The sequence below is a fragment of the Lissotriton vulgaris genome, chromosome 2_1 (assembly GCF_964263255.1).
Source record: "Lissotriton vulgaris chromosome 2_1, aLisVul1.2, whole genome shotgun sequence".
Classification (NCBI taxonomy): Eukaryota; Metazoa; Chordata; class Amphibia; order Caudata; family Salamandridae; genus Lissotriton; species Lissotriton vulgaris.
In genome coordinates this window covers 567,472,542-567,488,221 of record NC_141687.1, presented here as the reverse complement: position 1 = coordinate 567,488,221, position 15,680 = coordinate 567,472,542, and positions in this window count along the sequence as shown.

Below are 15,680 nucleotides of genomic sequence, written 5' to 3'. Positions count from 1 at the left end.
GAAGCCGCAAAAATTGCTGCGACAATACTGTCGCGATGCGGAGCTCTGGGGCTAGGCGGTCATCTGGTTTGGCACCGAGCGCACTCCCCCCATAATTGTGAGACTTTCAGTAGAGGGCTTGGTCTGTTTTAAAATTCAATGCCTAGTGTTCCATATATTGTGTCAAAGTTTTCTTTTGATGGTGTGGAGCTATATCGTTAGTCATTTACAGTGATGTCATTGATGATCTCACCGGTGATGTGCTGTGATATCATCTGTGATGGAATAGAAAGAAGAAACTTTCCTAATCTGAGTAAAGATCTAGGGCCAGATCTACTAAGCTATTCCGTTGCCTTTCCTCAGATAAGGTGATGCAAGGCAATGCATGAGCTTAAGTGAGATTTATTAAGCCACATAAAGCCACCTTGCATGGCTCTGCATGGCTTAGTAAATCCAAATTAACATGAGGTAGTGCTGCTGGACCAGGCCCTCGCTCCAGGGTCACCATCGAACCTTTTGTCTCATACTTCCTATTTTGCTGAGCTTATTTTTGTTAGCTGTAGGACTCTGCACATTTTACCACTGGTAACCAATTCTAAAGTGCTAGTGCTTTGTCCTTTAATTGTAGTGAAATTGGCTTGTACCCAATTGGCATTTTTATTTAGTTTAACACCCTAGTAAAGGGACCTCCAACACTTATTATGCCACCCATTTGAGTACCCCTTGAAAACATGTCTCAGGCTGGACATTGTAGCCTGTGTGTGCAGTTTTAAAATGCCAAACTTTCATATAATTCACCCCCTTGGGTACGAGGCTAGGCCCTAAACTGCCCATACGGAAGGTGAGTAGGATTTAAGAAGTTGGACATGTACTTTTAAGTTTTACATGTTCTGGTATTGAAAAACTCTCAAATTCGTGTTTCACTATTGCAAGGCCTATCTCTCCCATGGGATACCATTGGGGTGCCTTATTACCTTTAATAAGTGATAACTTTGGTGTCGGAGCATGTAGAAATGTCATGTTTGGTGTAAGAGGAATTGTAATTTAATTTAAATCCCCTGTTAATGATAACATGCGTGTTTGGAGCAGTTTGGAGCCTGGGAGATGTTCGCCGTGACTTTGGACGCCTGAACCCGTCTGAACCTGTTTTTCACATAACTACTCACGGAACCCGCTTCACGGGTCCAGCTTCGTGGCAAGGACAGGGCGCCACCGAAAGCAAATCTACAGGGTGTAGTGGGGACAAGCAGGGCTGCGAGCAGGAGCAAGGACTCAATGTTCCAGGAGTCCTTGCTGGCCGATTGAAGACACCTGGCCGCTCTCCCTGCTAGCCCCACCCCCTGAGCACCGGACCACGGTAAAGGCACACCTCTGCTAGTGTGCAGTGGAATCCTTCGTGCTTGGAGCAGTCTGGAGCTTGGGGGATGTTCGCCATGACTTTGGACGCCTGAACCCGCCTGAACCCGTTTTTCACATAACTACTCGCGGAAGCCTCTTCGTGGGTCCCGCTTCGTGGCAAGAACAGGGCGCCACCGATAGCAAATCTACAGGGTGTAGTGGGGACAAGTAGGGCTGCGAGCAGGAGCAAGGACTCGATGTTCCAGGAGTCCATGCTGGCCGATTGAAGACACCTGGCCGCTCTCCCTGCTAGCCCCACCCCCTAAGCACAGGACCACGGTAAAGGCACACCTCTGCTAGTGTGCGGTGGAATCCTTCGTGTTTGGAGCAGTTTTGAGCCTGGGGGATGTTCGCCGTGACTTTGGACGCCTGAACCCGCCTGAACCCGTTTTTCACATAACTACTCGCGGAACCCGCTTCGCGGGTCCTGCTTCGTGGCAAGGACAGGGCACCACCGAAAGCAAATCTACAGGGTGTAGTGGGGACAAGCAGGGCTGCGAGCAGGAGCAAGGACTCGATGTTCCAGGAGTCCTTGCTGGCCGATTGAAGACACCTGGCCGCTCTCCCTGCTAGCCCCGCCCCCTGAGCACCGGACCACGGTAAAGGCACACCTCTGCTAGTGTGCGGTGGAATCCTTCGTGTTTGGAGCAGTTTGGAGCCTGGGGGATGTTCGCCGTGACTTTGGACGCCTGAACCCGCCTGAACCCGTTTTTCACATAGCTACTCGCGGAACTCGCTTCGCGGGTCCCGCTTTGTGGCAAGGACAGGGCGCCACCCCCCTTTATCTTCCCCTCGTGTCATCTGGTATTGTATGTTTTAGTTAGTCTCGTAGTGGTTGCTTTATCGTCCACTCTTTTGTTGTCCTTAGCTAGTGTGGTAACGTATATTTATACAAAATGCCCCTAGGCTCTGGAAAAGAAATACAAGTTCAAGTATCCACCACAAATGGATTCTTTACTGGTACCATTGACCAATTTTTTAAACATACGACTTGTATCCTAGAAAAAGAAATTGCTCTTGCAGAAAAACGCTTATCTCTTGACATAGTTACGGGTAAGCGATCTTCCCTAGGAAAAATTAGCGATGCTGTTTCCCCAGTCCCATTAACACAGCTTGAGTCAGTGGACTGCAACGATATAGTCCCAGAAATTGTGTCTGTCGGCCTTGAGCCAGATCTGGAGGGGGGAGCTGATAAAAACACTCAAGATTCTATATTAGAAGGTAGCTCTTTACATTATAACTCATACAATACTGAGACAGACACTTCGATTTCCTCTAGTGTAACTAAAAGCCCAGAGTCTGAATTACAACATTCAACTCTGGAGACTAGGAACATGCAGAAGTCTAACAAAAGGAAAAGGGTAGATTTGTCCCAGAGGGGGAGAAGTAAAAAGGTTCAGAAAACCAATAGTGAGTCTCTGTCTCAAAATAACATAACAGAGATACCCCAAACCCTGTAATGAGTGATAATAATACAGCTAACACTAATGTTGATGGTACACTTTTAGATAAAATCGAGGTGTTAAATAAATCTCGCCTCTTGCCCCTATTTGAACGGACCAGACTGCTTAATGTTAAAATGGACTCTATGGAAATACTGGTGAGGGAAAATTCTGACATTTTGAAAAAGCTCCAACAATCTAGTAGCCTCAAGGGTCCAGCCCAAACTAATGTACAAAAAAGGGCGCCGGCCAACGGATATAAGGGTAAAACTGCAAATCAGGTATCATCTTCAATGAAGGTCCCACAGCAGAAACCTGCCGCAGATTTAAATAAGCAGACTGCGGTAGTGTCTATCCCACGTAAAGTTGACTCGAGTAATGTACCACATGCCAACTCCAAAGGGCCATCTAAACCATCCCGACCAGTAATACAAAACACACAGACTATGAAAACTGTTCCACCCAAGAAAAAATGTGTGAATCTTCCTCCAGAATCATTGCCATACACCGTAATCTTGACAGGAGTTGCCCCTTTGCGCGAGGGTAGGGCGGAAACCCACAGCGAGTTATATAACAAAGTAAAATTTTGGTTAAATAAAAACCGTCCTCTCCCACCTATGTCTAAAACAGAAATCCTAACAGTTAGGAGAGTAGACTGGGTAGGTTATAGTAAAAAAGACCTCGAAGGGGATTGTGTTGTTATCAGCTTCAGGGAGCCATGGGTAGCTGAGTTCATTAGTAGAGAACCAAGATTTGGTAGAGTAGGTGATGTTCAAACTTTATCCCTGCACTATTTCTACCCCAAACTCAGCCAAGGGAGAGAGTTTCCTCGTCTAAACCTACACAACCAAAATGTAAGCTTTAGAGGAAGATACCCTTCAGAAGTGGCTACTTACCCTATGTTCATGCCTCATCTTTCAAATCGTTTTGCTCCGCTGTGTGGATTGGACGGTGTCGACTGACATAATAGGGGGCCAATGGATCAGAGTCATAGGGTGCATATGTGCTCTGATGAGAAAACTTCCCCTTATCATACAAGCCCCCAGGTGATGGACACAAGAACTGATAACCAATATAATAATGTAGTCAATTGCTTGGGTGATCAAGTAAGAACGGTCCCAATGTTTCTAACCTGGAAGAGGAGTGTATAAACAACCCCATTTTATGTGAGAAAAATGTGGGGAACGCAACCTCATCTGATGAACCGCTGGCAGATCTTGTAAATACACTTAAGATATTGTCCTGGAACATTGCGGGGTTGAAGGGGAAAGTGGACATGGTTGAATGGGGAGTTTTTATTGAGCAATTTGATATGTTGTCTTTCAAGAAAGTTGGTCAATTGATGCTATTTTCCGTCTTGGATATTTGAATTTTTACAAACCAGCACATAAAGGGAACAAAGGCCGCCCGTCTGGGGGACTCGTTATTTGGATAAAACAATCATTATGCTACAGGATTCATGAGATATCTGTCCCCAGTGCCGATCTACAGGGCCTTAAACTTAGCAGAGCTAATCAACGAGACTTGTTTTTAATCAACATATATGCAAGGGGCCGAGTGGGTGGTAAGAGTCCAGAAGTTATCGAGGACCTAGAACTCCTACTGAGCAGTATTAGACGGGATAAGTGTGTAACAGTGGCAGGGGATTTAAACTGCAAATTTGAACCCCTACCAGTTATGGAAGACAATTGCTATGGCGAAATAGACCGAATATGGAATGTTCCAAGCCTTGCTTTATCACCAATTAAAAAAGTCACTGAAGCTGCTTTGCAATGGCTTGGGGTATGTCTGGAGTGGGACATTAGGGCAGCAAATGGGAGGTCTGTCTCTGATAAAGCAGGAAAAGCCACATATGATAACGGCTATAGTACTAGCCGTATAGACTACTTCCTTATCAAGATAGAGTTCTGGTGTCTATTAGTTGATATGGAAATAGTTGATAGGCCTGAAAGCGACCACAAACCCCTTATTATTCAACCTTAAAGTTGATGGTGACTTGTCCATAAGGAACGCCTCAAAGTACACTACGGCTGAGACATTTCTTACAAATGACTGTCGTAGGGTACGCTGGGATCGGATTCTAGAAGTCCCAGATACTATTGATAAAATCTCAATGGAAGTTGTAACTGCCACTGTAAAAGCGAAATCAGTGATGGATAAAATGGGGGCCGAGGAGAAAATTATTGAAATCCATGAGTCTCTTTTTGCCAAACTTAAATCTTTCTTTACAAAACAGAGTGGCTCGTCGAAAATAGACAAAAAAACCCTGGGCGATAAATGGTATAATAAAACCTGCCGTACAGCACACAGTTCCTTGATCGCTGTTATTAAGTCCAGGGTAACATCGGCTATTAAAATAGAGAGGGCCAAATACAAGAAAGTGCTAAACCAAGCAAGGACTGCATGGGATGACCAACGCTGGCTGGAACTATACGAGGCTAGTCTGTCCACAAACCAACTTAAATTTTGGCAGGTAGTGAAGTGGGGAGGGTCTTGGGACTCGCAGATCCCAGTCAATTACGTTTCAGCCGATGAATGGGTTAGTTATTTTTCGGCCCAATTTAGTGGCGAGGTGACAGGTATTCCTAACACAGGGGTGGGTAATCCGTCTCCCATTTCTTTTTCTGTATCTGCTAGTGTGAACATAGCTTTTACAGAAAAAGAAACAGAGATTGCTCTAAAACAGATACAAAATGGCAAAGCTCCAGGCATGGACTGTGTTCCGGCTGATCTTTTTAAGCTGGATATAATTAACTGGGTCCCTTACATAACCATTTTAGCCAATGCTATTGCTAGAGGAGCTAGCATTCCAGACTCCTGGAAAGGGGCCGAAATTCTCCCTATATATAAAAAAGGTAATAAGTCAATTGTAGGGAATTATCGCCCTATAAGCCTTATTGATGCCCTGCAGAAGGTAATTGCCAGAATGTTGCTGGGTAGAATCCAGTCCTGGATTAGTGAGGAAAATATTCTATCGCCGCTACAAGCTGGATTTAGGGCCAGTATTAGCACTGTCGACCAAGTGCTCAGATTTATTATGATCTATTGGAAGACAGTGCACTTAGGAGGAGGCACCATATACGCAGCGTTCGTAGATCTTAGATCTGCGTTTGACTTGGTTCCTAGAGGTAAATTATGGGATGCCTTAAAGGGCATGGGCATGCCACGCGAACTACTCAAGCTTACCATCAGGCTACACGAGTCCAACTTCACTAGAGTTAGATGGGGACGTCAGGGCCAGGTGACAGACCCCTTTCCAGTGACCCGTGGAGTAAGACAGGGCTGTGTCCTGGCACCAACCCTGTTCCTACTCTTCATTAATCAAGTGGTACAGTTTCTTTCCTCTACTCCGACAGATGCGCCAGTTCTCGGTGGGACGAGATTCCCCCTTTTGATTTTTGCCGATGATACTCTGATCCTGGCAAAAACACAGGTGGGTCTCCAGACCGCATTAAATAAGTTCGTGGAGTTCTGTACACAAAATGATCTCGAAATTAAGGTTTCGAAAACCAAATTCATGGTTTTGACCAAGAATAGATCACAAAGGGGTAATGTTACTATGAATGGTACCATTCTGGAACAAGTAGGGGCAATGACCTACCTGGGGGTGGTTATAGAGTATAGATTGCGCTGGAAGGAGCAGATTGATGCACTTTATTTAAAATTTGCCCGTTTATCGGGTTGCCTAGTCAAAGAACAACGTTGCTCCCAAACCAAAAGAATCTTGCCAGCTCTAAAAATATTTAATGCCAAAATTAGCTCTGCCATCCTCTACGGTTCGGATTTGTGGGGTTATGTAGATCTTGCCTCTCTAGATAAAATTAAGAATAAATTCCTCCGTAGTTTGGTAGGCCTCCCCTTATCGACTCCATCACTCCCCCTTATGCTAGATATGGGCTGCCAATCAATTAAAAGTCAGGCCGGATATAGGATGGTAGCCCTCTGGAGACGAATTTGGTCCACACCAGAACTTTCTATGTTCGCTAACGAAATTCTGGAAGTGAAAATGATTCCAGGGTCAGGGAATCTATCATGGTTTAAAAATATTAAGGAAATTCTCTATAGGATGGGTCTTCATACACTGTGGTCAGATCCAGGAAACCAGGTTTTTCCTTCAAAACAAGAAATTAAATTAATGTTTTGGGCCACAGTCAAAGAAGATTTGGTTTTGCTCTCTCAAAACCAAAACCTGACTGGGTTCTTTTTGCTGCATAAAGTGGTTTTCCATGCAGAATTATTCTGGGACAAGATTACCAAAAGTGTAGATCAGAAACTTTACCACCAATTTCGAGTTGGCACATTGCCATTAAGGGAGTTTACCAATAAATGGAATAATAAACCGCCCTTGCACTGTCCCTGGTGTAGTGAGCGTAAGGAAACTATGGGTTACTTTCTATTTGCATGTCCTGCATACTGTGCGCCGCGTCGTAAATGGCTAAAACCCATCTGCAGAAGGGTCAACACACGGGCGTGGGAAGAAGCGCTGTTAACTTTGAGATACAATACAGCTGAATGGATTTCTATAGGTTTGGCGAAATACATTGGTTGGGCTTCGACCATCAGGGTTAGACATCTCTCAGGAAAATAATTATGTCCATTATGATGATAACAGCACTATAGGGAATATTCCTAGCGTAGTAATCCACTGTTATATTATAATATATGAATTATGATGTATACATTCTTTTTTAATGAACTTGGTATGTAAAACGTCTTGCGATACGATTTAATCAATTTTTATAATGTGTTTTGATGGCTATCTATGAACCTTTTCTTTATTACTTGTAATATTCATGTTGGAAATTCGTATGTATTCTCTTTTATTTGCTGTCTTTTATGAAGAAATCTTTGAAATAAAGACGTTAAAACCTGAACCTGATAAAGTAGGATTATAAGTCAAAAGTCAGAAAATGTCCCTTTTGAAAAGTTGGCATATTCTATCCTAACCATTTAGCCCCTTCAGCTTGTTTCCTGTGTCACGTGATTAGGTGTTGTTGGCAGTTGGTTTTTGTATATTCCACCCTGATAGCCATACAATAAAGGGTCTGCATGTTGGCAGGGTGGGCAATCCGGACTTAATGAGGATGCGTAACTATCACCTGTCACACTTGCACTTAAGAGGCTTCAACTCAAACACAAAGGAGTGCTTCAACTCACACGCAAAGGAATTCCAACAAGCCTATTGTGCCTGCAGACAAACTGGAACCAGGACAGGGAAGCAGCAAATACCAGATTCAAGAAGTTTCTGCCTCTTCAAAGTGGGTAGCAGATATAAAACAAAGACCCAAAGACCACTCTTCAGTGTACTCCTAGACTTGTGGATACTACAGAAGAAGGACTGTCCGGCTGCAGAGGACTTCCTGCAGCTTGAGGCATGTCCTGCTGACAAAAAAGGACGACTGGATCTGCACCCTCATCCCAGGCTTGAATTTGACTTCAAAAGGCCAGCTGACTGACCTAGTGCTCTGAGCTACAAGGTCAAAACAAGTTTCAGAGGCCTCCTAGAGCTTCCCATCTGACCTGCACAACTGGACCGCAAATGGACCTCCCTGAGACCGTCTGGACTCTCAGGCCCTGGATCCTTGGTGTGACATCACTTGAGCGCCACCTAAAAGAAAAGGAGAAAACCTGAAGTTTTGGGTTCTTCGAGATCAGAACCAGAACCATTCATGATAATATCTTGCGGCCCATCCCAACCACCAATGCAAAGCTACAGTGAACATGACTCTTCACTCTACATCGACCACCAGCATCGACAGGCAATGCAAGACCTACATTTCATTCACCCATCTTCAGCACAACTGTCCACGACGCCCGGCCTGTTCTTCTCGCTACAGAGACAACCATCTCCACCAATCTTCCAGCTCCTCACGGCCTCTTCTACTGCGAATGGAACTCTTTAGATGGTGACTTTTTCCATTAGTCTAACCTGGTCCCTGTATACGGTCTGCACTTCATCATGATCAGTCTGAACTTGTGACTTTCACCCGGACTTCCATGACAACATAACATCAGTGGCGATTTGGGCTTTTAGGTGCTATACTTATCTTAAATTATTGAAAGTGCATATCCCCCGGTTTTACTGTTTGGATTTTTGTTGTTTTGGAGTTGAGTAGTTTATACATTTTTTGTTTTTTTTCTAAATTGATGTGCGATTTCTTACAGAGTTTTAAATAGTGTTAATTTGACCCGAAGGTGTCAGGTTTCTGGTATCAGAGCGCTTTACACAAGCTCCAGTTGCGTTACATGTGGAACATACACAGTTCAAGAATATGGTTTCAAATGAGTTCTTAAGGTTGCGTTAAAATTGACCACAGTTGCGTCACGTTTTAGCCAATAGTACCTTTAGATGCGACAAAAGTTCCAAGTGAAAGCTTTAGCATTGAAAGGCAAGCGATGCGTCAACATTCCAGCCCGGCACATGCTCCTTGTTTACTTTGCGGGGCATCAGTGACTGCGCATGCGCAGAACTGAAAGAATGAGCTCTCGCACATTACCGGTAAACGAAGACACAAAGGTACAGAGCAGCCCTTGTTTGGGCACATATCCGCCTTCAATTTACCAGTAAATTGGCAATTTAGAATGCATCGTGAAAGTATAAAAGGGCACACCTCTCCCCACAGCGGCATTACCAGTGGAGCAGCGTTGAAGGGAAGAGGATAGATTGCATCCTGAATAACCGTGAGTTTACAAAAATCCTGAAGGAGGACGGCAACAGAAGGACTCTGTAAGTAAGAAAACTCAAACAGGTTTTTCTCATATTTTCAGATCGATATAATTGGGCCAGATGGAACCCCCCAATATACGTAAAAGGCTCATGGAGCATTACAACTAATATCAAAAAGTAAGACAATGCCTTTCCTGCTTTTTCCTCTCCACAACACAGGAATGCAAAAAACCCAATACGTGTGTTTTTAATGTTACATGTGTCTTTTGTCCAGTCCCTGTCTCTTTTCTTCACAGTGGGCACGATCACTTAAGGCATAATATATGTATGTTAAAATCGGCAACCCTTCACTTTTTCCTAAGGTCACCGCAACCTGGAAGACAGTTATAGATTATTATGAGAATAGTATCTAATATGCTTTTTCTCCTTCTAGGTCTTTAGTTTACGCCAATTGGGCGGTGAGAGACTACATTTCTGAACTACAAACTAGGTACATAACACCTATAGTTCACTTCCTTTTTGTAGAATACACTTTTACATTTACATTCATGTGAGTAAGGTGGGGATCTTTGTGCAAATCCCGTCCTGAGGAAGGAGTTTTTAACTCCGAAACATGTTCATGTAGATGCACAAATGAGGTTGATGTACATAATTATACACTAACAACCTCTCACTGCACCCCTTTTAATGATACCAGCCGGGGGCTTAATAAAAGTCTATTTTTCACCCCACGAGCCAGATATTTTTTAACCTTCACTTAACCCACCACTCACGTACATTCACTACCCCACACAAATCCACACATAGTCCAATAATAGTGCGCTCACGTAGTCATCGGTCGCAGCACGCCACATCCCGTAGAGGGGTGCGAAGACCCCGATGATGAAGCATGACACCAAGAGGCCTGTTGGTGTGTGAGGAGTATTTAAACAACACTGAGTGCTCCCCACCACAGTAGGGATCACCACCACCATCCAAGTGGATTCCACTTTGTTTGTGAAACTTATCCGGGGAGCCTAAATCCACTTTTCTCTCCCTCCCTCCTTTGTTACAATTATAACTTACATTTAAGACACAGTACCTGCCCTCCAAACTTTAAATAAGGCCTAAAGTCCATTTGGCAGATTTGCAATTTCATCACACCCCACATACACATCTAAAACACATGTTAAATCTAAATATTAGACTATTTGTCAAAGTTGAGAACCTAAGGTTTGAGACCTCACGTTATGAGTGAGGGGTGCGGAGTTGGGTTTGTAGAGCTTTATTTAGACAAGTTTCCATTAAAGCAGTCAGATAAATAAGAGACTCAATCACATTTCATGGTAAAGTAAAATTCTGTATAGTATGAAACCAAACGCATCCCTGTATACTGAGCAAAAATTAACTCTAGACTTTTATTAAAAACATTATAAAAAGGGCAAAAAGTTCTCAGAAAATCTAATTTTTGTTTTTCTACAGGGTATGGTACATGTAAGCTATTCACTATTTCATAAGTGCAACATATTTGATAAAAAGAAGTAATACTGCCTGAACTTTCTATGCACAGGAACCTAAGTAAATAAAGCATAATCTGCCATCATCAGTTGATACTCAACATTAAGATTAATCTGAGTGGTATTTAGGCTGGTGCAAACTTTTCTGCCACACTTGCCTAATGCACACAAATTCTTAGTATAAAAATTATTTGAAACATCACAAATTATATCAGTTCAACATTTTTTGCTCCAGAAGACTGTTTTAAGCAGAAAATGCCCTGTGGAAGATAGATTTGAGCAGAAAATATGGTGGCATAGACATTTTCTCTAAAAACGAATTTTCTGCTGGTATCCTGAGTGACCTTTGCACACAAGATATGTCCTGTCATTCAGTTTCTCACTTGCAGTTTTCCGTGTTACATTTTACATATTTTAAACTTGCTTTGGGGTAATTTACCTGACATTTTACAAAATTTTGAATGGTATAATGAACACCCTTAGTGGTGCTCACTAGCTGGGCTAGTGTTTTCAACATCAGCCGGACAAAAGAAATGTATTTACATCATGTTATATTGTGGTATGATAATTTGAATTTGTAGAGTGCAACAAATGCCCAGAGATCTCCTGGCACTAAACAAGTAAGAACTGAATGGGGCTGATTCACAAAGGTAACTTACACTTCTGAGTAAGTTTACACTCTTTAATACATTTGCTACTTTTCGGTATTCACAAACTGCACTTTTGTAGTAACTTACAATTTTGTGGTGACTTACACTTTTGCCCAGAAAATAAAAAAGGCAGGACTTACAATAAAACCCCGTAGAAAATAATGGTAAGTTGAATTTAATTATTTAAAAATAGTCAAAAGTATAAGTACATTTAATAATGTTTGAATATGTATCAAAATAGTACATATCTATTATTTAATTATATATTATTTAGTAAACTATTCTAAATGATAGAATAATAAACTATATATTAACCTAGTTTTAATTCTGATTATATACTGATTTGGTATCTGGAAGGGGTGTGTTTAAGTGTGCCTTTCAAATACTGAATAGGTATCTAATGTATCAAAGGCCTGCAACCAAAATCCAGTTGCTAAACATTGACTTTTTTATCAACTCTTCAGAGGAAGTGGCCCCCATTTGCAAAAGGAAAGGGGTCACCTGATAATGCTTTCCCGTTTGTAAATGTAAAAAAGGTTTGTTGAAGAAGAGGTAGTAGTCCAAGGGACCACTGCCTTCTCTTCAACAAGCTTTGAAAAAATTACATTGCTTTTTAAATGCAGTCTGCTTCCTTTAAGGTAAACAGGCAGCGTTAAAAAAAAACTTTATTGAAAAACAGTCACAAACATGATGGTCTGCTGACACGGGTAGGCCACCATCCCTGTGATGGACTCAAATCCTAGTGAGTCAGAATTTACAATCTACTCACTTCAATTCAGAATTCCAAGAACTAACCTATTAGTACACAGTTTGGTTCTTAAAATTCTTTAGCGGTTGTAAAAATACTTGTTGCAAATTGTGACCATTATTATGCAACCAGTAAATGGATAGTACTCATTGTCCTTAATTCACTGAACTGAAAAATCAGCCGTCATCTGCATGAGTATAGAAATAACACCAACATTTCCTTAATTCAAAGAGGCATTGGAATAACATAGATATCGAAAAGGTGAGGTGAGATAATGGGAACTCAAGTATTGGTGGCACAAGAAAAATAAATTATGTTATTATTCATCACTTTTTGGAAACTTCCAGTAAGAAATGAAACATACAAATCAAAATCAGTACATCCAACACCACACTGTTTTAGTCTGGAAACAAAGGTGTTATGATCTTCAGTGTCAAAAGCAGCAGAGAGGCCCAGTAAAATGAAAGTACAGGTGGAGTTTACTATCACATGACTTTTTTGGCTTCTTCTAACACTGCTAACAAAGGTTTTTCATTGCTGGGATTAGACCTAAAGCTCACTTAAGAATCATCCAGAAGAACATGGCCTTTAATAAAGGAAGAAGCCTTGTTAGCGACAATAGACTTTAGGATTTTGGCAAAAAATGACAAGAAGAATAGTAACAGGATGATAGTTAGCAACCACTGTTTGTACCCTGCTTGAGTTCAGGAAGTACAATGTCAGAGTTCAGAGATAGAGAAGTTATTGGTAAATGAGATTATTTATTTACTTATTATATTTTTAAAATGGGTTATGGGGTGAGCCAGATGTGCATTCCTGTGAGCCACATAAATTAATATCCTGGTGAACATTAATAGTCTCACTATGTTGCATTAGAACAGTGAGATCAGAAGGTCCAATGTGAGTGGGGGAACAGATGTTTCTTTGAATACTCTTACAGATTTAGGTAATTTTTTCTGTAAAGAATTAGGAGCTTTTACCCCACAATTTGCGAGTAGACAAAGGGCCTATTGGTGATTTAATTCCCTACTCCCTACTCCGACAGCTCCGGACGATACAGAACACCGCGCCCAGACTCGTCCTCGGCATCCCACAGCACAAACCAATCAGCCAACACCTGCAGAGACTCCACTGGCGCCCCGTGGAGAAGAGAGTCACCTTCAAAATCCTCACACACACCTACAAACACCTACATAAAAGTGGAGCAAAATACCTCAACAACAGAATAAACTTCCATGTACCCAAGAGGAACCTCTGATCTGCCAACCTCGCACTAGCTGAAACTCCACGCATCCACAGACCCAGAGGAGGCGGAAATCGCTGTCCCACGTTGCAGCCAAAATCTGGAACGAGCTACCAGCAGTCATCAGACACTCCTCCTTTCCTGAACACCTTCAAGAAGACCCTCAAGACCTCGCTCTTCAGCTGAAACAAATCTGCATACATCCCCTCCACCTCAGCACCTTGAGACCCTCCGGGGTGAGTTGTGCGCTTACGAATCCCTGATTGATTGATTGTGTGTATCAAAGGTCTCTTCAGAATTTGAAGCTTAAGAAAGACGCTTACCATCATATACACTGTGTGTAGAATAAATAGCCCTTTATCAGATTGTCAGCGTATTTCTATGCAATATTTTATGACGCCATTTCCTTTCAACTTATTAAACCTCTGCTTTAAGATTAGCAAAAGGAGAGGAAAATGTAGATTTTCAACAGCGTGGTAGGCAGAAAGACTGGATTTTGTTAAAGACATGAAGGCTAAGATTATGCAACATCCTTTTATTTATTGGGGGTGCCCAGGAGTGGACGTCTCACAGGGAAAGCCAGGATGGGTTCCACAGCGGTATTCGTACAAGCGCCTTGAGACCCTTGTGGGTGAGTAGTGCGCTATACAAGTATCAATTTACAAGTATCAATTTTTATTGCCTTACTCATGGCAGTAACAACCGAAGGAATTCAGAACTTCTTAAAATTATAACAAGCTTTCACATACATGAGCACACAGCCCTCGTCCTTCTTTTTAATGCTACGAGCAAGATAAATCCTTGATAACTCAAAAAAGTCTTTCTGATAGTGTAAAATGCCGTTCCTTCCCTTCGGCTACTCAGACATCTTCAGCAATACTTGTCTCTTTATTCTGAAATTTAAAATGCATTATTTAAGGGTGGGTAATTTGCAAAATGAGGGATAGTCTTAGTGAGGACTCTGCAGGATTAGATATTGACTTGGAGTAGGCCCTATACTGTTAATGAACACTATTAGGGAAAGTCAGTGTGATTTACTGTTTTGTCTGTAGTGACACTTTAATATACAATAAGGAGGAAAACTACCGTAGAGTGCAGTTTTGGTTGCCTTTGGCCTATAGAGATCAATGACAGATCGAAATTGGGTGTAACTTGTGTGAGAAAATTAAATCTGCAAATTCCAAAAAGATATCTGTACAAATTATGGGTCATCCAGACCAGTAATGGCAGTATGGGTTTTAACACAGTGTTCCCATTGGAGTTTTTCAGCCTAGAGTGTCCTTTGAACCCCAGTACTACATACTAGAACTGTATGAGAAGGGTTCTACTCTATAGGTTTAGGGGCTACAACAGGTGCCCAAACCATAGATCTTGGTATCAGGGTGATCCATGCTTCTGGAGGTGTAGGAGGTGGATGGAGGCTCCAGGAAATTGTTACGCTTGACATGGGCACTGCTGATTTCCTATGAGGGAGCCCCCTGTGAGTCATTGCTTTTACAGTTTTTCCCCCATTGGCACAGGCCAGAAATCACTCAAATATCTAGAGGTAGTTGGCCCTCCTAAGTGTTTCTGCCAGAAGGGTGGGAGGACCTGAGGCATTTTCCCATGGTGGTAGTGCCAGAAAGTTGGGATTTCCATGGTCCCCATTAGTTATCTGGTGATGAGTGGGATCTAGCCAAGTGAGGCCATGTGGAGAGATGGTTCCCGCAGTTGAAGGTGTAGTGGCTTACCCTGAGGAGGTCAGAGATAGGGCTCTGACCTCCTCAGGGCTCTGACCACCTGACTCCCTAAATTTCTCAGATGGGTTAGTGGTGAACCATGAGATGTCAAGTTAGGTTAGGCAACGGACCCATAATAGCAAAGGATGACATCCTAGGAGTGTTGTTTTCTTCTATACTTGAGGTGGAAGCTGGGGCGATGTCCAGCTGGATGTCCAACAAGGTAGTTGCTGTGGGGCCAGAATTTTATTTATTTATTTATTTATTTATTTATTTATTTATAAGATTTGTAAAGTGCTCAAAGATTAGACCCGATGGCAGAGGGACCTATTGATTGAA